Source organism: Ovis canadensis, chromosome 4, assembly GCF_042477335.2.
Source record: "Ovis canadensis isolate MfBH-ARS-UI-01 breed Bighorn chromosome 4, ARS-UI_OviCan_v2, whole genome shotgun sequence".
NCBI classification, from domain to species: domain Eukaryota; kingdom Metazoa; phylum Chordata; class Mammalia; order Artiodactyla; family Bovidae; genus Ovis; species Ovis canadensis.
Window position 1 is genome coordinate 64,463,349 of NC_091248.1, and position 24,660 is coordinate 64,488,008.

Genomic DNA, 24,660 nt, shown 5'->3' on the forward strand with positions numbered 1-24,660 from the left:
GGCTGTTGGATTTATGTTTGGAGTTACTAGCACAATGACAGCTGAAATCCTAAGACTGGATTTACCAAAGAAGGATATACAGTTAACACTTCTCCAGAATTTGGGGATTGCAAAATTTGATAAAAGTTTCTCTTCCCTGAAAAAATGTTTATCTGCATATATACACTATATTTCCCAAGACATTTCAGGATATTTACAGAAGTACTAAAGTATTCCTTGGGTTTCAAATTTTAAAATTCTGGTGTAGAGAGAACAAGGGTAGAGCCTTGACAGCCATTCAGAGTGAGGAAGAGGTAGCTTGCCAAGCAGGAATAAAAAAAGCACAGGAGAAAAGACATCCAGAAAAGCTCAGGGCAATGGCAGGACGTCCGAAAAAGTACTGGACGGTGAATGAAATAAAATATAAGACATGGGAAATAAAGGTCAGACATGACAGGAAGATGTCCTGCTAAGAGTTCTATGACCTTTTCACAAATATATGTTCTACACACCAAGCAGTAAGAGCCCTTCGGCACAAATCCTCCGTCATTATTACTAAGCAAAAAACAACTCAAAAGATGTGCCTTGATTAACTTTGCATTTGAAGCAAGTAAACATATAAACTAGTGAAAGTTTATGTTTTCATCCAACATGTTTATATCTTTTCATCCAACATGACTTGTTAAAAGGACATTGCTCTCAAGGTTTTAATTGAGATCTGACCCAGGAACAGAGAAAAACAAGATCAACACTGAGAAAAAAAGTTCAAGAAAAATGATGAAGTAAGAATATGTTCTTATACTCAAAGTACAACTAATGTGCACAAGAGATTTGACATAAACAGCTACAATGGGCATGAAAAGAGGCATTAAACTCTCAGCTTACAGTGTAATAAACGTTTCTAAAACTCCCAGATTTAAAAATGCTTAGTATTTCACTGTCTTAACAGCATTTCCTCGATACACTGAAACCTACTTTTGTCATTTTTGAAAGCTCAATAATCGGGACTGTAGATTGGGATGGAGTTCAACAGGGATGTTAGCATAAGTAAAAAGCACCACTTTAAATAGGATTATGTGATAGCTCCTCATCTAAGTTTTTCCTAGGTGTCACCACTTATTATTTAAAGTTATCATAGTATTAGGTATAGAAACCAGTTTCCTCCCCGCATGATGATTTACATGACAGCGACTGGAAGCAGTGCAACAAACCTTCACCTATTAAACGGCACACATCTGAAACCGATTAAGCAACAGGAGCGGGGGACAGAGTTCAGTGTGGGTGGGGTTACAAAGAAACTGCTGATAATTAAAAACCTGGAGCAGCCGACTCATCAGGTGCACTGACAGTGGTGAATCATGTAGGTAGAACAGGGACGCGATTCTGACAAGCAACCGGGAACTGTCGGAGCACCTACTGCCCAGGGGAAGTCCGACAGACTCAGGGACCCTCGGCTGCGAGGCTCGGGGGGGTGGAAGAGACAGCTCGGAGCTGAACCAGAAAAACCTAAACAGCCTGAGCCGTGCGGACCAGCAAAGCCCACCAGGCCGGAAGACGGGGAGAGCATCGCGCACCCCTCAGGGCTGGGACCTGCGGACCCTTCCGGTGCCCGGTCGCCTTCTGGAGCCCGGGTCCGGGCGTCTCCCCGCCCTCTCGCCCCGGAAGCGCCCTCCGAGGAGAGATCAGAAGTCCCGGAGGGCCAAAGGAGTCCCGGGGGCGACCCGCGGCCTTCTCCCCCAGCCTACCGTCCCGCCGGCCCCCCACGGGCCACCTACCCGGATGCAGGCCGCAACTACTTGGGCTGCAGGGGCGAAGCGCCTTTTCCGCGGACGCGCGTCGCCTCCGCCCGCCAGCATCAGCTGAGCTTCCAGCACAAACACCCGGCCGGCAGCTGGGGTGCCACCCTCCCCCAGCTCCGTCCCGCCCCAGCGGAAGTGACGCAGGGCGGCCCAGGTCTACTCGCCGACCGGGGAGGAGCTCCTCCGCCTGGCTGAGGCCTCTGCCTGTCCGTCAGCCGCCGCTCCGCCCCCTTCCCAGACATGCGCAATAGAGCACGGCTGAGCGCGGGCGGGAGACGTGCGTGCGTGCACGCGCCTGCGGGTACCAGGAGAGGCGCCGCCTGGCGACCAGCCGTGGGAGTTTCTTTGGCTCTGCGGGCTTGTGTGCAGGACTCAGTAAGCGATCAGCTGAGCTAAGCATCTGTCTCCGCGTCCATTGAGGTTTTGTCCCCTCTTCTTCAGGTTCTCGGAGCCGGGGCTGCGTACCAGCCGCCTGGAGGATGGTGAGCGGCATGGACCGGGGTCCTAACCACTCTTGCTGTCATCATTCCTTAGCTTCGCCACATGGACTAAAAATCGCTGGAAAGCTCTTTCACATACGTTATCCTGTTGGAAGTCAGCCAGTAAAGCCCCGCTATGCTCTTGTTTCCAGAAGGTCCCACACTTCACACGTTGGTTTTTCAGTCCTAACGTTTTATGCCTACCATGTCTGCAAATAGCCTATACAACCCATAAGGCAAATACAGCCCATGGCCTGTTTCTGTACGTCTGCAAAGTAAGAATGGGGTTTTCATTTTCAATCGTTTTTTTAAAAAAAAAAACCAAACTTGTTGGGACACGTGACATTGACAAGAAATCCAAATTCAATGTCTTTTAAAAAAAAAGGTATTTTTTTCGAGCATAGCCATTATATGTCAAGAAGCTTTACTGCTAAAACAGAAAATTTGGATGGTTACTGCAGCTTCCTTTAAATAAGTTGAGGTTAGAAAACAGAAAAGTAGTCATTACTAACCTCAAAATGTTGCCATGACAGATTCTCTTTTCTCTAGCCTTGTCATGTCTCGCACGGGTGAGTGTTACTGCTTTAGTCCATATAAGATGATTGTGAAGTGTTTAAGGGAGGAATTGTGTGAGCTGTCACATAGTGGGTGTCAGACTTACACCTCGTTTTTTCTTTTTAATTAAGGGGAGGAAGCCAGCTTGCCAAGCTCTTGGGACACAAACGGCTGGATTATGTACATCATAATGCCTGATAAACCCCTGCAGTGTGTGATCTAGACAGGTTATTTAGCCATACTATAGTTAAAATGTACATGCACCAGCTACACTTTAGAGGCATATGGAAGTAACCTTAGTTTCAGAGAGACGTTCCTCCCTGTTGTTAAAAAAAATTATACTTGTTAAAACAGTAAAGACTTTATTTAGGACTTTTGCCATAGGTGTCAAGATTTTTGCCATTGGGGAAAGAGATTGGGCTGAATTACAAGTACAACAAAGACAGTTGGAGATGTGTAGCCAAGGAGCAGAAGGGCCAGTGGATGAAAAGTTACTAAGAGGGGACGCCAAGGGTAGGGGTGATTCTTGCTAAAGACTGACCAGTGTGACTAGATATCAAGGGTGGGAGATTTTCTCTAAACTGACTCAGCAGGATTCTTGATAAAATTGGACTTGGAAGACCAAAGACAGGACCTGGGGCAGAAGCCTTGATGGAAGCGGGCTCAGAGAAATCAAAGTTTGACGAATGAGAAACTCTTTTGTCACCATCCAATCATCCATCCCCCCCTCCCCTGCTTGTTTTCCTTCACTTCCTAATTTAGTCAGACTTTATCAAATATCTACATTTTCCTCCCTTGCCAGAATTTTTTAAAAACTCTTGAATCCTTCTCCTTTATTCTTTCTTCCCCATAACTTTAACCATCCTGAAGTCTGAGGATCTTAGTGGAGGATCTCTCAAGTCTTTCCATTGCTCTACATCTTGGCCTCCATTGCTTTAGTTTAAGCTTTCATCCTCAATCTTGTTAAACTGGTTTTCCAGCCTGTGAAGTGAAGTGGAAGTCGCTCAGTCGACTCCGACTCTTTGCGACCCCATGGGCTGTAGCAAACCAGGCTCCTCCATCCATGATATTTTACAGGCAAGAGTACTGGAGTAGATTGCCATTTCCTTCTCCAGAGGTTCTTCCTGACCCAGCGATCAAACCCAAGTCTCCCGCGTTGTAGACAGATGCTTTACCATCTGAGCTACCAGGGAAATCCTGTAACTGACCTCCAACCCAGAGTTATTCTCTTCTGGGAAGCCAAGGTAGTCTTTCTAAAGTGCAAGTCCAATCACGTGATTTCACTGATTAAGAAGTTTATGCTTCCTCTTCATGGAATCAAGTGCAGGGCGTGATAGGCTTCAAGCCTACCGAGCTTCCAGCCTTAATTTCACTACTTTCCCTTTGCTCTTTACCCTCTGGCCGTGCTTTGTTGTTCAGTCACCCAATCGTGTCCAACTCTTTGTGACCCCAAAGACTGGCCATAATTATGGTTCCTCGAATACCCTGTGCTTTTTCATGCTTCAGTACCTTTGCTCATACCTCCTTCAAAACTAGAAAAGCTTACCAAACTAAACATACTCTTACTATACGATCCAGCAATTGTTATTCTTGGTATTTACCTTAAGGATTTGGCGACCTGTGTGAACACAAAAACCAGCATGTAGATGTTTATAGCAGCTTTATTCACAATTGCCAAAACTTGGAAGTAACCAAGATATCCTGCAGTAAGTGAATATTTAAGTAAACTGTGGTACATCAGATAATGGGTTATTCAGTTCAGTTCAGTCTCTCAGTCATGTCCGACTCTTTGCAACCCCATGAATCGCAGCACGCCAGGCCTCCCTGTCCATCACCATCTCCCGGAGTTCACTTAGACTCGCGTCCATCGAGTCAGTGATGCCATCCAGCCATCTCATCCTCTGTCGTCCCCTTCTCCTCCTGCCCCCAATCCCTCCCAGCATCAGAGTCTTTTCCAGTGAGTCAACTCTTCGCATGAGGTGGCCACAGTACTGGGAGTTTCAGCTTTAGCATCATTCCTTCCAAAGAAATCCCAGGGTTGATCTCCTTCAGAATGGACTGGTTGGATCTCCTATTCAGAGCTAAAAACAAACTTTCAGCCATGAAAAGATGTGGCGAAATGTTAAATGTTTATACCAATCTACACGGGCCATATATCGTATGATTCCAACCATATGAAATTCTGAAAAGGCAAATATAGAGATAGTAAAAACAAACAAAAAATCAGCAGTTATTAAGGATTGGGATGGGGGCAGTGTGTGAATTAGGCAGAGGATGTTCAAGGCAGTGAAAACACTCTGTGATATTTGATGATGGATACCTGTCATTACACATTTGCTCAAACTCATAGAATATACATTACCAAAAGCAAACCCTAAGAGAAACTGTGGACTTTGGGTTATTATGATGTGCCAGCGTACATTCATTGACTGAAACATATATGTACCACTCTGGTGGGGATGACTTTCGGGATGGTTCAGATGGTAAAGAATCTGCCTGCAGGGTGGGAGAGCCGGCTTCAGTCCCTGGATCAGAAAGACCCCTTGGAGAAGGCGATGGCTGCCCACTGCAGTATTCTTGTCTGGAGAACCCCATGGACAGAGGAGCCTGGTGGGCTACAGTCCATGGGGTCACAAAGAGTCGGATTTGACTGAGCGATATCACAATCTGTAATGTATGTGTGAAGGCAGAGGCATATGAGAAATAGCTATACCTTCCTCTCAGTTTTGCTGTGGGCCTAAAACTGCTCTAAAAAAAGTGCAATTGAAAAGAGAAAAACAGCAACAGTGAGTAAAACATGCCTTCCATGTGTGCTAGCTTCTCCAGGTTCCCTGCCTGCACAGTATTTTTATGTATTTGTTTATATGCCTGTGAGTTTCCTGTAGGCATGGAGTATAACATAACTGTATGTGTGTCCTTTGGGTCTAGCATACTACCCAGCAAAGTGTAGATTCTCTAAAATTCTATATTATTGACTTTTAATTTCATTCAGATTACCAGTTAATAAGTTACAAATGGAAATTAAAACCCATCATGATTCTTTTGATGTTAGAAAAAAATTCAAGAGAAAAGAGAAGTTCAGTTCATTTTAAATGCTATAAATTCAGTGGTGTGCAAAATAGGAAATTGTCTTCTATTTTTAAGAGCAGGCTAATGATATTTAATATCCTTCAGGAAAAGATCACACTTGCAATAATGTGTTAAATACAGTCATTGTTCTACCCTATATCCTTTGGCTCCTAGATAAAATAGATATCCACATCACTCCTGTATCATTTATTTGTTCTCCTTTGATTTACAAGTTTCACCAGTGATCTATTATAGACCTTTCTTTCTCTAAATCAATAGTCAACTTCTCCTTCTATTGATTATTAAAGTTTGGCTTATAAGAACTCTTCAAAGAACTTCTAGCCTCTTTTTGTTGACACAAAACTCAATGCTGTAGCCAAAATAAATTAAGCAATATTGCTGTAAGATATTTCTCCAAATCATCCAAGTGAAGGATATGCCAGAAAATAATCCTAGAAGAATTTATACTGTGATAGGCAGAATAATGGCCTAATCCCTTGAACTTCTGAATATGTTACTTTATGAAGTGAAGTCACTCAGTTGGGTCTGACTCTTTGTGACGCTGTGGACTGTAGCCTACCAGGCTGCTCTGTCCATGGGATTGTCCAGGCAAGAATCCTGGAGTGGGTTGCCATTTCCTTCTTCAGGGGATCTTCCCAACCCAGGGATTGAACCCAGGTCTCCCGCATTGCAGGCAGATGTTTTTACCCTCTGAGCCACCAGGGAAGCCATGTTACATTGTAATACATGGCAACAGGGACTTTGCAGATGTAATTAAGGATATAGATTTTTTAAAAGGGAAATTATCCCAAATTATCCAGGAGGTCTCAATCTAATTACATGAGCTTTTTCTCATGCTGGCAGCAGTAGTGATGTGGTAGAAGAAAAGACAGAGAGAATCCCAGGTAGTAGGGATTGTTCAAACTGCTGCACAATTTCACTCATCTCACATGCTAGCAAAGTAATACTCGAAGTTCTCCAAGCTATGCTTCAATAGTACATGAACCAAGAACTTCCAGATGTTCAGCCTGGATTTAGGAAAGGCAGAGAAACCAGAGACCAAATTGCCAATATCCGCTGGATCATAGAAAAAGCAAGAGAGTTCCAGAAAAACATCTACTTCTTTATTGACTACACCAAGGCTTTTGACTGTGGATCACAACAAAGTGTGGGAAATTCTTCAAGAGATGGGAATACCAGACCACCTTACCTGCTTCTTGAGAAATCTGTATGCAAGTGAAGCAACAGTTAGAACTGGACATGGAACAACAGACTAGTTCCAAATTGGGAAAGGAGTACGTCAAGGCTGTATATTGTCACCCTGTTTATTTAACTTACATGCAGAGTACATCATGAAAACTGCCTGGCTGGATGAAGCACAAGCTGGAATTAAGATTGCTGGGAGAAATATCAATAACCTCAGATATGCAGATAACACCACCCTTATGGCAGAAAGCAAAGAACAGAAGAGCCTCTTGATGAAAGTGAAAGAGGAGAGTGAAAAAGTTGGCTTATAACTCAACATTCAGAAAACCAGGATCATGGCATCTGGTCCCATCACTTCATGGCAAATAGATGGGCAAACAATGGAAACAGTGAGAGACTATTTTTTTGGGCTCCAAAATCACTGCAGATGGTGACTGCAGCCATGAAATTAAAATATGCTTGCTCCTTGGAAGAAAAGCTATGACCAACCTAGACAGCATATTAAGAAGCAGAGACATTACTTTGCCAACCAAGGTCCGTCTAGTCAAGGCTATGGTTTTTCTAGTGGTCATGTATGGATGTGAGAGTTGAACTATAAAGAAAACTGAGCACTGAAGAATTGATGCTTTTGAACTGTGGTGTTGGAGAAGACTCTTGAGAGTCCCTTGAACAACAAGGAGATCCATCCAGTCCATCCTAAAGGAAATCAGGCCTGAATATTCATTGGAAGGACTGATGCTGAAGCTGAAACTCCAGTACTTTGGCCACCTGATGGGAAGAACTGACTCACTAGCAAAGACCGTGATGCTGGGAAAGATTGAAGGCAGGGGGAGAAGGGGACGACAGAAGTTGGATGGCATCACCAACTCAGTGGACATGAGTTTCAGTAAGCTCCGGGAGTTGGTGATGGACAAGGAAGCCTGGCATGCTGCAGCCTATGGGGTTGCAAAGAGTTGGCCACAACTGAGCGACTGAACTGAACTGAACATTTTAGTATAAGTATGTCCCACAAAATGTCTATAAACTGTGTAAAGGTAATTGTATTAATTTTCTTTTGCTGCTGAAATAAAATATCACAGTCAATTACTTAAATCAAATTTATCATGTCACAATTCTGTAGGTCAGAAGTCCAGGCAGGGTCAACTGGGTCCTCTGCTCCAGGTCTCCGGAGATCAAAATCAAGGTGTCAGCTGGCCTAGGCTGACCTCTGATGGCTCTGTCAGAGAACATTCTTTTAAAAGTTATTTAGGTTGTAGGCATAAATTCATTTTTACAGCTATAGGGCTGAGGTTTTGATTCCTTTGCTGGCTGTCAGCCAGGAGCTGCTCTTCTAATGCCAGCTGTGTTCCTTGTCAAATTGTTACGCCTTCTCCCCACCAACCATCAGTTCAGTTCAGTCGCTCAATCGTGTCCAATTCTTTTGTGACTCCATGGACTTCCCTGTCTATCACCAATTCCCAGAACTTGCTCAAACTCTGGGAGTGATGCCATCCAACCATCTCATCCTCTGTCATCCCCTTCTCCTCCTGCCTTCAATCTCTCATGTAGTGTTGAAACCTGACTAGGAGAATGTTGAGCATTACTTTGCTAGCATGTGAGATGAGGGCAATTGTGCAGTAGTTTGAGCATTCTTTGGCATTTCCTTTCCTTGGGATTGGAATGAAAACTCACCTTTCTCAGTCCTGTGGCCACTGCTGAGTTTTCCAAATTTGCTGGCATATTGAGTGCAGCACTTTCACAGCATCATCTTCTGGGATTTGAAATAGCTCAACTGGAATTCCATCACCTCCACTAGCTTTGTTCGTAGTGATCCTTCCTAAGGCCCACTTCACTTCACATTCCAGGATGTCTGGCCCTAGGTGAGTGATCACACCATTGTGATTAACTTGGTTGTGAAGATCTTTTTTGTACAGTTCTTCTGTGTATTCTTGCCACCTCTTCTTAATATCTTCTGCTTCTGTTAGGTTCATACCATTTCTGTCCTTTATTGTGCCCATCTTTGCATGAAATGTTTCCTTGGTATCTCTAATTTTCTTGAAGAGATCTCTAGTCTTTCCCATTCTATTGTTTTCCTCTGTTCTTTGCATTGATCACTGAGGAAGGCTTTATCTCTCCTTGCTATTCTTTGGAACTCTCCATTCAAATAGGTATATGTTTCCTTTTCTCCTTTCCCTTTTGCTTCTGCTCTTTTCACAGCTATATGTAAGGCCTCCTCAGACAGCCATTTGCCTTTTTGCATTTCTTTTTCTTGGGGATGGTGTTGATAACTGCCTCCTATACAATGTCACAAACCTCTGTCCATAGTTCTTCAGGCACTCTGTCTATCAGATTGAATCCCTTGAATCTAAGTATCACTTCCATGGTATAATCATAAGGGATCTGAGTTATGTCATACCTGAATGGTCTAGTGGTTTTCTCTACTTTCTTCAATTTAAGTCTGAATTTGGCAATAAGGAGTTCATGATCTGAGCCATAGTCAGCTCCCGGTCTTGTTTTTGCTAACTGTATAAAGCTTTTCCATCTTTGGCTGCAAAGAATATAATCAGTCTGATTTCAGTATTGACCATCTGGTGATGTCCACGTGTAGAGTCTTCTCTTGCATTGTTGGAAGAGGGTGTTTGCTATGACCAGTGCATACTCTTGGCAAAACTCTATTAGCCTTTGCCCTGCTTCACTCTGTGCTCCAAGGCCAAATCTGCCTGTTACTCCAGGTGTTTCTTGACTTCCTACTTTTGCATTCCAGTCCCCTATAATGAAAAGGCATCTTTTTGGGGTGTTAGTTCTAGAAGGTCTTGTATGTCTTCATATAACTTCAGCTTCTTCAGCATTACTGGTCGGGGCATAAACTTGGAGTCTTAGAATGGTTTGCCTTGGAAATGAGCAGAGATCATCTATCATTTTTGAGATTGCATTCAAGTACTGCATTTCAGACTCTTTTGTTGACTGTGATGGCTACTCCATTTCTTCTAAGGGATTCTTGCCCACAGTTGTCGATATAATGGTCATCTGAGTTAAATTCACCCATTCCAGTACATTTTAGTTCACTGATTCCTAAAATGCTAGTATTCCTTCTTGCCATCTCCTGTTTGACAACTTCTAATTTGCCTTGATTCATGGATCTCACATTCCAGGTTCTTATGCAATATTGCTCTTTATAGCATCAGACTTTACTTTGATCACCAGACATATGCACAACTGGGCGTTGTTTCCACTTTGGCTCAGCCTCTTCACTCCTTCTGGAGCTATTTCTTCTTTCTTCTCCAGTAGAGTATCGGGCACCCAACAACCTGGGGAGCTCATCTTTCAGTGTCATGTCTTTTTGCTTTGTCATACTTTCATGGGGTTCTCAAGGCAAGAATACTGAAGTGGTTTGCCATTCCCTTCTCCAGTGGACCACGTTTTGTCTGAACTCTCCACCATGACCCATCTGTCTAGGGTGGCCCTACACAGCATGGCTCACAGTTTCATTGAGTTAAACATGGCTGTGGTCCATGTGCTCAGATTGGTTAGTGTTCTGTGATTGTGGTTTTCATTCTGTCTACCCTCTGATGGAGAAGGATAAGAGGCTTATGGAAGTTAGTTGTTGCTTATGTGAAACTTACATTTAACAGGGCATCTTGTGTTTTATTTGGCTAAACTAATTAGGAAGAATTGATGAGAAGCCATTGATAATTATTTCCAAATGGAAGGATGTGTAAAATGTAGAATAGGTAAAGAAAAACATTTAGTATAAGAAAAATAACAGAACAAATAAATGAAAATAAGGGCTGTACACAGCTTTTCCTGAGAATGGGGTAAAAGTCAAAATTTAGATTCTGGGTGGGGAGACAAAGCTGAAAATTTTACAAGAGCTAAATCACAAATAGCTTTGGATGGTTGACTTAGAAATTCACTCTTTTTGATGATGATTTACAGTGGGGTATAATTTTGGTGAAATAGGTATTGTAACTTTTTGTTCCATTTTTAAATTCATTACAAATGTAATGTGGCTATAATAGTGGCAGAACTATTAATGAGCTAATTTAAATTAAATAAATGAATAAACAACCAAAAATACTTGAACACCTTGAGAAGAGGAAAAGATCTGTTTAAAAGAAATGGGAAGTTAGTTCTCTCTAGGAAAATTAGTTAATACTTAGATATGTGAGTAATAGACAAAGGCAAAGCAAGCCTGTATGCAGTTGAAATATTCAGAAACTATGATGTACTTACAAATCCCCAAACAGCAGGAAGTGAAACTATTCAAGGGAATCACACTGTGTGAGTCAAGAGAGAATCTTAGCACGTCAAGAAAGCACAGATGGAAAAGTTTTCCATTTCCCTCAGCCAAAAACATACAAATGTCAGTAATTTGGCAGCATGGTGGAAGGAGAGGTGCCCTGCTAGCTAATGTGCCAGGTACTATAACTCAAATGAATGGTTTTGAGTTAATTAGACTGTGCAGGGGAGAATTTCCTAAACTGAAGTAAAATAGTCCACCAAACGTGGTGTGGGCAATGGGAAGAGATGGGGAGCATGCTACCCCAATAACATCCATAATACAACCTGCTGGAAACCATCTGAGGGTATTGGCGTTCCTTCCTCCTCTTCCTTTGACATTACCAAAGTAATTTTAACTTTAAAATGTATTTGCAATTCAAATAGAAAGAGGAAGTAAAACCTGACTCCAACCTCCTTGGAAAACATTATTTCAAATATTTTCAAACTTTTTAAGCAATTTTGAAAGCTGCAAAAGGCACATTTTACACTATTTTCTGTGTTGGACACCTTATCTTTGACAAAGGAGGCAAGAATATACAATGGAGTAAAGACAATCTCTTTAACAAGTGGTGCTGGGAAAACTGGTCAACCACTTGTAAAAGAATGAAACTAGATCACTTTCTAACACCACACACAAAAATAAACTCAAAATGGATAAAAGATCTAAATGTAAGACCAGAAACTATAAAACTCCTAGAGGAGAACATAGGCAAAACACTCTCCAACATAAATCACAGCAGGATCCTCTATGATCCACCTCCCAGAATTCTAGAAATAAAAGCAAAAATAAACAAATGGGATCTAATTAAAATTAAAAGCTTCTGCACAACAAAGGAAGATATAAGCAAGGTGAAAAGACAGCCTTCTGAATGGGAGAAAATAATAGCAAATGAAGCAACTGACAAACAACTAATCTCAAAAATATACAAGCAATTTATGCAGCTCAATTCCAGAAAAATAAACGACCCAATCAAAAAATGGGCCAAAGAACTAAATAGACATTTCTCCAAAGAAGACATACGGATGGCTAACAAACACATGAAAAGATGCTCAACATCACTCATTATTAGAGAAATGCAAATCAAAACCACAATGAGGTACCACTTCACACCAGTCAGAATGTCTGCAATCCAAAAATCTGCAAGCAAGAAATGCTGGAGAGGGTGTGGAGAAAAGGGAACCCTCTTACACTGTTGGTGGGAATGCAAACTAGTACAGCCACTATGGAGAACAGTGTGGAGATTCCTTAAAAAATTGCAAATAGAACTACCTTATGACCCAGCAATCCCACTGTTGGGCATACACACTGAGGAAACCAGAATTGAAAGAGACACGTGTACCCCAATGTTCATCACAGCACTGTTTATAATAGCCAGGACATGGAAACAACCTAGATGTCCATCAGCAGATTAATGGATAAGAAAGCTGTGGTACATATACACAATGGAGTATTACTCAGCCATTAAAAAGAATACATTTGAATCAGTTCTGATGAGATGGATGAAACTGGAGCTGATTATACAGAGTGAAGTAAGCCAGAAAGAAAAACACCAATACAGTATACTAACACATATATATGGAATTTAGCAAGATGGCAATGACGACCCTGTATGCAAGACAGCAAAAAAGACACAGGTGTGTATAACGGACTTTTGGACACAGAGGGAGAGGAAGAGGGTGGGATGATTTGGGAGAATGGCATTGAAACATGTATACTATCATGTAAGAGTCGAATCGCCAGTCTATGTCCGATGCAGAATACAGCATGCTTGGGGCTGGTGCACAGTGATGACCCAGAGAGATGTTATGGGGAGGGAGGTGGGAGGGGGGTTCATGTTTGGGAACGCATGTACACCCATGGTGGATTCATGTCAATGTATGGCAAAACCAATACAGTATTGTAAAGTAAAATAAAGTAAAAATAAAAATTAAAAAAAAAAAAACTTTCAAAAAAAATAAAAAAAAATAGCTTGTCAACATATAGATGGCCAATAGGCACTGTGAAAGGATGCTCAACATCGCTAATTTATTAGAGAAAGGCAAATCAAAGTACAATGACCTCACACTGGTCAGAAAGTCATCATTAAAAAATCTACAAGTAACAAATGCTGGAGAGGGTGTGGTGAAAAGAAAGCTCTCTCCTACACTGTTGGTGGAAATGAAAGTTGGTGCATCCATTGCAAAGAACAGTATGGAAGTTCCTCAAGAAAACTAAAAGTAGAGTTGCCATGTGATCCAGCAATACCAATCCTGGGCGTATATCTAGACAAAACTATAATTCAAAAATACACATGCAACCCTATGTTCATAGTGGCACTATTTACAATACTCAAAATATGGAAACAACTTAAATGTCCATCAACAGATGAATAAAGAAAATGCAGTACATATATACAATGGAATACTACTCAGCCATAAAAAAGAACAAAAGAATATCATTTGCAGCAACATGGTTAGACCTAGAGATTATTATACTAAGTGAAGTTAGTCAGAAAGAGAAAGACAAATATCATTTTTAATCACTTATATGTGAAATCTAAAATATGGCACAAATGAGCCTATTTATGAAACAGAAACAAATTCACCAACATGGAGAACAGACTTGTGGCTGCCAGTGTAGGGGAGGGATGGATTGGGAATTTGGGATTATCAGATGCAAGCTAGTATATATAGAATGGATAAAGAAGATCCAAATGTATAGCACAGGGAACTATATTTAATATCCTATGATAAAGCATATTGGAAAAGACTATGAAAAAGAATGTATATATATATATGTGTGTGTGTATATATATATCTGAATCACTTTTCTGTACAGCAGAAATTAACACAGTATTGTTAATCAACTATACCTCAAAGGAAAAAAAAACCAGCTTCTCTAAACAATAAAAGAAATGACTAGTAGCACTATATAGGTGTGATTATATACTCTATATTATAAAGTAATTATATTCATAGTTTTTTTAAACTCACACCCAAATTTCTTGCCTTTGCTTTATGCCCAGAATAAAATCGATATATATATATATGTATATATATATATATATTCCATATAATGGATCTTAAATCTAAAGAACTCAAGATATTTTGACTAGTGTGATTTAGCTAGCTTTATAATACTTATATAGATGTCTTAAAATTTCTTTTTAAGCATAATAATTAAAAATAATATTTATTATTGATAAATAAATGATGATGGAATCATTTCTCAGAGGCCCAATAAATTAGAACTCCTTGGTATAGTTCTAATGTTTGATTAAAAAACAAAGTTTAGGGGAGGCTGTGATTCTTCATAAACTCAACCAGTTCCTACTAATTCCCAAATGATTTGTACAACTGGATGTAAAGCCTCATTGCCTCTACACATCTCTTCCAACTGACAGTATTGTGCTGCACAAGACTGGCAAGTTGTTTCAGAGTGGGCTTTCTGTGCATGCAATATTCTGTCTTCAAGCATGTGTATTTAAGAAAGCAGTTTTATAGCTTCAGGTATGGTCAGACTTTTAAAAAATGAATTAACTTTATTCAGATTCATAGGAGTTTTTTTTCCCCCCCAAGTAGTACATTTTAATTACATTTGTTCTTTAATATCTCTATCTGTGTATATAGACTGGGCAGCATACCCACTCATTGATAAAACACTTCACAGTGCAGAAAGTCAGAATTCTTTATTACATGTGTTCTCTCTCCCTGTCCCAGATTTGAGATATAATTGAATGCTACCTTGTGTAAGTTTAAATTTTGAGACATGTTGATTGGAGACACTTACATATATCAAAATGATTACGAAAACCACACTGTTAGCTAACGCCTCTGTCACCTCACTGAATTATCATTTTTTTTTAATGGCGAGGACATTTAAGATACAGCCTCTTAGCAATGCTCAGGTATAGGATGCAGTGTTATTAACTATAATCCCCGCGTGGAATACTATATCCCCAGAACTTCATCTGGAGGTTTGTACCCTTTAACAAATCTCTGCATCCTACCCCACCTGCTCCCCAGTAACCACCATTTTACTCTTTGATTCAAAAGAATGCCAAGATATATTTTTACATTAGAGGCTATGTGGCTTTTTTGGATACATGCTATCTAAAACATCCTCTATCAGATTAAAAATCGAGGTACCAGAGGCAAAAAAAAAAAAAAAATCAAAGTACCTGGCAAATATCATTTGGCATAGCAAAATGATGGAAAGAAATGATTACAGAAAACTTGGAAATAATAATAGTATGCTTTTCTATAACACAAGAGGTCCCTCTGAGTTTTTTTTTTAATGTAATTTTATATTTTTTAAGACGTTGGGTGAATTTAGTTATTGTTTCTGTGTGTGTTATAACGTCCTCCAGGAGGGGACTTAGTTGCTGGCCAAGTGTACCAGGGGAAAACAAAACATACTCATCTGGCCACGAGGAGACAAGGTTGGCAGCTTGAGGAACTTGGCCTGGTTGTATTTACCAGACATGTTAGCCGGGGAGGCAGCACTGTCAGGGGCGGGCTGTGCCGCAGCAGTACCCTCAGTCTCTCCCCTCTTTTAACGGTGTGTGTTCCGCTTACAGCAGGACAATGAGATCTCAGTGGAGACTGGCTAGCCCCTCTCCGCCCCAACCCTGGGGTGCGAAGTGGCTTACCCATCCCAGCAGAACTTCCTATCTTAAATTCCAGTAGATAATGCCACACCCAGGCATGATGGTGCTTGGTGTTCTCAGCAGCGTAGCTTCTTCATGCAGAATGAGACTCAGGGCAAAGGCTGTTTCTGGTGACTTCTATACCTTTATGGTTTTGGATGCCTCAGCAGAAGTCCCCACTATGGCATACAGGATAATAGGTCCTAGTGTTTGATCACTCAAATGTAAAATAAGCCTGGGACAGTATTTCAGGTCACCTGGCCAAAGTGGTTTTACCTGTTAGTAACTTAATCTGTTGTTTTAATACATTCTTTCTTTTTTACCAACCAGATTACAGGGGAGACAGAACTTCCATTTAATGTCATGGTCTTTTGATCAGTCATGACCTTTGAAATGTGACCACTGATCACTGTCGATTTTATTCAGGTATCCACGCAAGGTACTCAGCTTCTCTAAACCAACAATGGAGGCACCCTTTATTGCACAATGACAGGAGAAAGCTTTAGTTAAGCCTAACAAGGTGGTCACACAAACCGAGGCACATTTAGAACCCTTACTCACAGGGAGGGGGCCCAATATAATCGATTTGACAACCTCTTCAGTTCAGTTCAGTCGCTCAGTCGTGTCCGACTCTTTGCGACCCCATGAATCGCAGCACGCCAGGCCTCCCTGTCCATCACCAACTCCCGGAGTTCACCCAGACTCGCATCCATTGAGTCAGTGATGCCATCCAGCCATCTCATCCTCGGTCGTCCCCTTCTTCTCCTGCCCCCAATCCCTCCCAGCATCAAAGTCTTTTCCAATGAGTCAACTCTTCGCATGAGGTGGCCAAAGTACTGGAGCTTCAGCTTTAGCATCATTCCTTCCAAAGAAATCCCAGGGCTGATCTCCTTCAGGATGGACTGGTTGGATCTCCTTGCAGTCCAAGGGACTCTGAAGAGTCTTCTCCAACACCACAGTTCAAAAGCATCAATTCTTCGGCGCTCAGCCTTCTTCACAGTCCAACTCTCACATCCATACATGACCACAGGAAAAACCATAGCCTTGACTAGACGGACTTTAGTTGGCGAAGCATTATCTGTGCTTTTGAATATGCTATCCAGGTTGGTCATAACTTTTCTTCCAAGGAGTAAGCGTCTTTTAATTTCATGGCTGCAATCACCATCTGCAGTGATTTTGGAGCCCCAAAACTAAAGTCTGACACTGTTTCCACTGTTTCTCCATCTATTTCCCATGGAGTGATGGGACCGGATGCCATGACAACCTCTTACCAGGTGGGATCTCCAGTGTATGCCCCCAGATTCCTTTGGCAGTTGCTTTGGGCATTGTTTAGAGCATCCAGGACATGCTATTGCTGCTTTAATCAAGTCACTGTCTTTCAAGAGCAACCCAGGGTCCTTAGCAATATGGTATCTTACCAGGGCACTGTGGTGGTCACTTTCTTTGCACTCAATCTGTTGTGTGTACTGAAAGATCAGTTCTTTGTGTTCGTACGAGAGCTAGGCATCAGCTTCCTGATTACCAGGGGGTGTCAGTGCTTTATGAGCTGGGACATGGAAGACAATGAGGACTGCCTGAGGCTCTTGCAGGTGAACCCAAATGTCTTTCCATATATCCTGACTCCACAAGGGCTTATTTATATCACCTGCCCCTTGGATTTTCATTGTCCAAGCCATAGGTTCAATCTCTTTAGAAGGGCCCAATTGTGAGTTCAAAGGGTTAATGACCAGGGCTTATGAGTGACCACCAGCCAGTGCTCTGAGGTTCACGCACTGGCTGCTGCTGTCCTGTTTTTATCCAGATGGTGTCACTGCTGGACTGAGTGGCTACTGCAGACCAAGTGGATGAATTGTCTCCTTTAGACCCATTTGCATATCAGCCATCAGTGGGGATTTTCTTTCTTCTCTCTCCACAGGGTGCAGGGGCCACCACAGGAATAGGGGTGGGGCATTTGGAAGATCTACTTACTCTACTTGTCCAGCTCAGGGAAGGCAAGTGGACTGCACAGTCCAAGGATGGCAGGGAAGGAGAGAGGAGCTTTCAGTTGCCTGGATCCTGCTCAGAGTCAGCCAGTGGTGACATCCTCTTGGTTACTGCCTTCAACAGTTTATATTGTCTTGATATCATGATCATATTTCATTTCTTTATTTTAATATTGGGAATGGAAAAGGAAAGAAGAAATACAAAAATCAACTAAAATATTCTTTTGTTGTTCAGTTGCTCAGTTATTTCTGACTCTTTGTGACCTCTTGAACTACAGCACACTAGGCTTCCCTGTCTTTCACCATCTCCCGGGAGTTTGCTCAATTTCATGTCCATTGAGTCGGTGATGCCATTCTTACCACATGCGTTTATTCTCTTGAAATAGCTTTAAAGCACAAACTAGATGATAAAATTGGGGCTTCCCAGGTGGTGCTAGTGGTAAAGAACCCACCTGCCAATGCTGGAGATGTAAGAAATGTGGGTTTTATCCCTGGGTTGGGAAGAAACCCTGGAGGAGGGCACGGCAATCTGCTCCAGTATTTTTGCCTGGAGAATCCCACGGACAGAGGAGCCTGTTGGGCTACAATCCATAGCGTCACACAGCGTTGGACATGACTGAAGCAATTTAGCATGAACACACGCAGATGATAAAATTAATGAATCATTCTGGAATCAAGCAAGAAATCTACAGGTTTCTAAGTTGCATGACTCTCAGAAATTATTAAGCATTCATGTTTTCATGGGCATGCAGAAAAACATGACTTCATATTATTTCAAAAACAGAACTCAGACTACCTTCTTACAGCATTTGTGAAGAAATGTTTCTTCACTTTCCCTTGAAGAAGGAAGTATATTAGTGTTTCAATATCTGAGACGTTTGATTAATATGGAATAAAAAGGAGGTTGGAAGATGGGATCTTTGGTTTTTAAATAGAATGTGAGAAAATGTCTGTGTTAAGAAGTGCAACACAACATGTTAAGAAGTGCAACACAGATGTTGAGATGGCCCTAAGAGAAGACTTGGAGGACACTGTACAGGAGGATGTGTGCTGGGAATGTATGCTGTGTCCTAGAGTAGGATAAATGGAAGGATTGGCAGTGCTCTCAGTCACGTGCAAAAGCTTAGCTCCTTAACCTGAGCTTTACTGCCTTCATTTAACAGTGGACAGACCATAAGGAGTTCATGCAGTAAACTGTGGACCTGTTCTCAGCATTCAGAATCCTTTCATCGTGTTCCTGAGATGACAGATAAAGATGCTGCTAATTGCCTCCTGAAAATATCTACCCCATCCCTCCCTGTGCACTGTACCACAGTGCTTTCAGTAGCGCGAGACAGGAAAGGGAGGCCTCTTCCCAGCCACGGAATGTAAACCGTGGAGGTTTTAGGATAGGATGAGGAGTCAACAAATAACCCCTCTAGCCAACAAGGTGTAAAGACAGGACTGCTGGAGGGCTTCCAGAATGTCTTCTTTCCTGAAAAAAAGAGTCACCATGGTTTTTTGTCTGCACGGTTGTGTGAGGACGACTGCAAGAACAGCCGCCATTTCGTATCAGTGAGAGGAAAGTCATGGGACACCTGGGAAACCAGCCCAGAGTTCGGCCAGCCCTGATGGCGCAAGAGAAACTGCCCTGGAGCCATGCATCCTGGAACTCTTGCAACCCTAGAGAAGAGCTTTCTCATCTCATTCAAGACATTCATATCGATATTGTTACTTGAAGGCAGAATCACTAGGCTCTAAATCACACTGAGGCTAATTTCAGTCCAGTTCAGTTCAGTTCAGTTGCTCAGTCGTGCCCAACTCTTTGCGACCCCATGAATCACAGCACTCCAGGCTTCCCTGTCCATCACCAACTCCTGGAGTTCACTCAAACTTACATCCATTGAGTCGGTGATGCCATCCAGCCATCTCATCCTCTGTCGTCCCCTTTTCCTCCTGCCCCCAATCCCTCCCAGCATCAGAGTCTTTTCCAATGAGTCAACTCTTCTCATGGGGTGGCCAAAGTACTGGAGTTTCAGCTTTAGCATCATTCCTTCCAAAGAACACCCAGGGCTGATCTCCTTCAGAATGGACTGGTTGGATCTCCTTGTAGTCCAAGGGACTCTCAAGAGTCTTCTCCAACATCACAGTTAAAAGCATCAATTCTTCAGCTCTCAGCTTTCTTCGCAGTCCAACTCTCACATCCATACATGACCACTGGAAAAACCATAGCCTTGACTAGACAGACCTTTGTTGACCAAGTAATGTCTCTGCTTTTGAATATGCTATCTAGGTTGGTCATAACTTTTCTTCCAAGGAGTAAGCGTCTTTTAATTTCATGGCTGCAGTCACCATCTGCAGTGATTTTGGAGCCCAAAAAGATAAAGTCTGGCACTGTTTCTGCTGTTTCCAATCTATTTCCCATGAAGTGATGGGACTGGATGCTGTGATCTTCGTTTTCTGAATGTTGAGCTTTAAGCCAACCTTTTCACTCTCCTCTTTCACTTTCATCCAGAGGCTTTTTAGTTCCTCTTCACTTTCTGCCATAAGGGTAGTGTCATCTGCATATCTGAGGTTATTGACATTTAGATGTGGTGTATTCCCACTCTGATCTGCCTTGAAGCCCCACCTCTAGGGTCATGTCTCTCAGACTATAAACAATGCAGGAGGTAGGGCAGGATGTTTTGCCAGTGTGTATACAGTGAGCCTGGCTACTGAGGTGGACATTTTCTGCCTAGCAGTCTGTTCCATGCTCCATAAAGCTGTGACTCTGCCTCAGTGTCTCCTCTGCAACTTCAGTTTCCTTTTAGGCTTTTGGCCCCAAAATAAACTCCAGTCCTTCACCTGAAGGATGAAACCCACTCTTACCCTTCTCAGGAGTGGTCCTCTGAAGGACTGCATCAAGATAAGTCAGGATGACCTGGCAGCTTATTAAAAGTATGGGTGCCTGGCCCCACCCACAGGCTCTCAGGAAGTGCTGTGGTAATAAGTGTCTAGTTAACTCTGATGTTGGTGAAAGCTGAAAACTCTGCCTTATCCTCTGACTGTCCTTTCATGGGGCCCACGCAAGAAAAAGCACAATACCAGTCTCATTGCCTCTACCTACCCAGATTTGGGTTGCATCCCCCTGGATTTCCTCTTGTTTCTTGCCCTTCACACCAGGTTGAGCCCACCAAAGTCTGTCACTTCCACAGGACATGTCATTGGACTGCCCACCTGCCCCTAGGGGCCAGTCCACTGAGTAGAGTCCATTTCCTTGGTCCCATATTTTCTGGCTCAATCTTTCTCCCCAGTGCCCACTATTAAGCCAAAATTAGTAATTATTGCATCTGTAAGTTCTCAGTGAGCCAATGTCCAAGTGTCTGAAATCCACTAATTATTAGAAACTCAGATTTTTTTAAAAAAATTCCTTAAAAGAAAAACCTGAGCCATAAACTTAGAGAATGATTGGCGCATGAGAGCTAGGTCAGCACTGCATGGCTATATTATGAAATCAAAATGCTTTTGAAATATCTGTCAGCTTTGCATTTTGTTCCTTAAAAAAAAAAAAAAACTCTTAGGGCAGGGAAAAAATTCTATGTTGCTTATTTCATTCATTTATGTATTTATGTATGTACCTATGTATGTATTTATTTAGAAAAGCCCCAAACTATTTTTTGACCTTGCCACAAGGCTTGTGAGATCTAAGTTTCCTGACCAGGAACTGGCCTGGGCCCTTGACAGTGAAAACGCAGAGTTTTAACCACTGGACTGCCAGAGAAGTCCCAAGAAAACCCAAAACCTTTAATTTTCAACATGAGCTACATGGTCATGAAGACAGTGCTATATGACCCACTCCAACCCATGGGCCCAAGAAACCCTCCCTTCCCAGGAGCCCAAGAGACTCCTGCTCCAAGAGATGAAAGTGGGGAAAGGTGAGTGAGTGGAGAGCAAGACTGAGGACCGGGGTCCTGCCTTCCTGCCAGCCCCTTAGAGACAGTAGTAGAAAGGGCTCTAGAGATGATGCCTGAGGCCCTGGGTTTAAATCTCCACTTTGCCCCCACAGAAGCTATGAGTCAAGTGGGTACAGTCAATATACTGCCTATTTTACAAATAAAGAGATTCAAAGACTCTGTCCCTTGCCCAAAGTGATATGGTGCCCATATGAGTCCAAACTCCAGTGTAAATAAGCCAGAAGCTTTCCTCATTAACAGCCCTGGTTTAGTTTTATATTCCATCAACTACACCTGTTCTGCTTCCCATGCCTCTACATTCAATGGGCAATTTTTTTTAAATTTTTAAATGAATTTATTGGATTATAGTTAATTTACCATGTGTTATTAGTTTCCATTGAGCAACAAAATGAATCAGATATATGCATACATGAATTCACTTATTTAGATTCTTTCCCCACATAGGTCATTACAGAGCATTGAGTAGAATTCCCTGTGCCATACAGTAGGTTCTTATTTATCTGTTTTTTTTTTTAATTTTTATTTTTACTTTATTTTACTTTATAATACTGTATTTGTTTTGCCATACATTGACATGAATCCACCACGGGTGTACATGAGTTCCCAAACATGAACCTCCCTCCCACCTCCTGCCCCATATCATCTCTCTGGATCATCCCCATGCACTAGCCCCAAGCATCCTGTATCTTGCATCGAACATAGACTGGCGATTCGTTTCTTACATGATAGTATACATGTTTCAATGCCATTCTCCCAAATCATCCCATCCTCTCCCTCTCCCTCAGGGTCCAAAAGTCCGCTCTACACATCTGTGTCTCTTTTCCTGTCTTGCATACAGGGTCATCATTACCATCTTTCTAAATTCCATATATATGTGTTAGTATACTGTATTGGTGTTTTTCTTTCTGGCTTACTTCACTCTGTATAATTGGTTCCAGTTTCATCCACCTCATTAGAACTGATTCAAATGTATTTTTTTTAATGGCTGAGTAATACTCCATTGTGTATATGTACCACAGCTTTCTTATCCATTCATTTGCTGATGGACATCTAGGTTGCTTCCATGTCCTGGCTATTATAAACAGTGCTGTGATGAACATTGGGGTACACGTGTCTCTTTCAATTCTGGTTTCCTCAGTGTGTATGCCCAACAGTGGGATTGCTGGGTCATAAGGCAGTTCTATTTGCAATTTTTTAAGGAATTGCCACACTGTTCTCCATAGTGGCTATACTAGTTTGCATTCCCACCAACAGTGTAAGAGGGTTCCCTTTTCTCCACACCCTCTCCAGCATTTATTGCTTGCAGACTTTTGGATCGCAGCCATTCTGACTGGTGTGAAGTGGTACCTCTCAATGGGCAATTTTCAACCCTTAGCTTATTTGTTCTCATGGCAATATTTGTTCCTGTTGACCTTTACCTTTCTTGAAATCCTTTTATTCTTTGGATTCCTCAACAACTCTTCTTCCTGGTTCTCCTCTGCCCCACCTCCCCCAGCTTCAAGCACACCTGCTTATCTTACCAATGCTTGTTATTCTCCACATAAAAGCTGGCAACCTACAATTAGAAAAGAAAGGAGGTGAGATCGGAAGGAATAGGAACTATTTAATGCACTATGTTTTCCTTAGTAAGTCTATTCAACAGAACTTTCTGTAATTGAGCATTCGACTTATGACTGAGGAAGTGAATTGTTTTAACTTAATTGAAATGGCCACAATGTGAAGAATGGCTACCATATTGGACAGGATAGTGTAGAGTCTCACAACATAAAGGATGGTGCATGGTGCATGGTCTGTGGGACCAGCAGGTTGCGCCTCACCTAGGTACCAGTTAGAAATGCAAAATCTCAGGCCCCACCCCAGATCCACTGAAGTGGAATTTGCATCTTAACAAGATCACCAGGTCATTCATAAGCACAGTAACATTTGAGAAATATTGCTTAGAAAGTTTAATTTCAAAGCACTATAGTGATGGACACCTGTTTATATCCCAGTACATCTGTGGCTACTAATATACCTGAAGACGTTTCCTTCTGTGAACTTTTACAAAATCCTTCTCAATACATTAATTAAATACTTCATTAATCATGTCTTGATTGAAGTCCCACTGGATGTCAAAATACTAAGTCTTTCATTTCAGAAAGCAACTGAGTTTAATCTATTGACCTGAGCTACATCTGATCCTTCTCTTGAGGGGGTATCATGTGTTAGTAAAACCACTACTTCCTTTCCTTTGTTCTGAGGAAGTATTATCTTTCTTTCATAAAGGAGTAGAATATAGAAGAGAAAAAAAATTAAACCACATTCTCCAAACAGGTAACCAGCTTGACTGTGAAATCAGGTCACTACCCAAGGCTTATGAGAAGACTCATGCAAAGCGTTTAAAGATCTGAAGCTAAAAAGATTGGAGAAAAAGTTTACATTGAACAAATGTTTTCTCATTTTCTGTTGAATGTCTCCATGCTCTGGGATATCCCAAGAGTTAAAAAGACTCAATTTCCTAAAAAAGAGACAAGACTCTTTGGAATATAGTGAAGCTTCCAGATGTAGTGGCTTGGGAGACGGTCACTTTGGGTGATGGGGCAGGTCATAAACGAGGGTGGGCTGGAAGTCTCAGAGGCAGGGTGCCTGTGTGGCTTCTACTTGGGCTGCCTCAGTTCCTTCTGTAAAATGAAGTATTTGGATTTGTTAGAGCCTCTTTTAGGTCAGTTGGAAAATCCCATGGACGGAGGAGCCTGGTGGGCTGCAGTCCATGGGGTCGCTAAGAGTTGGAC

The 24,660-nt window shown here is 41.9% G+C and overlaps 1 protein-coding gene across 2 annotated transcripts in view; it reads right to left on the reverse strand.

Annotated features, from left to right (window-relative positions):
• The window catches only part of PNPLA8 (patatin like phospholipase domain containing 8), a 45,678-nt gene extending 43,675 nt beyond the window's left edge, over positions 1 to 2,003 (reverse strand). Inside the window, exon 1 of one of the 2 annotated variants that reach the window (XM_069587928.1) lies at positions 1,755 to 2,003. The gene's annotated coding sequence lies outside the window, so the exon portion shown is untranslated. The remainder of the gene's footprint in view (positions 1 to 1,754) is intronic. The other variant, XM_069587927.1, reaches the window with a different exon arrangement.
• Between the last annotated feature and the right edge of the window lie 22,657 nt (positions 2,004 to 24,660).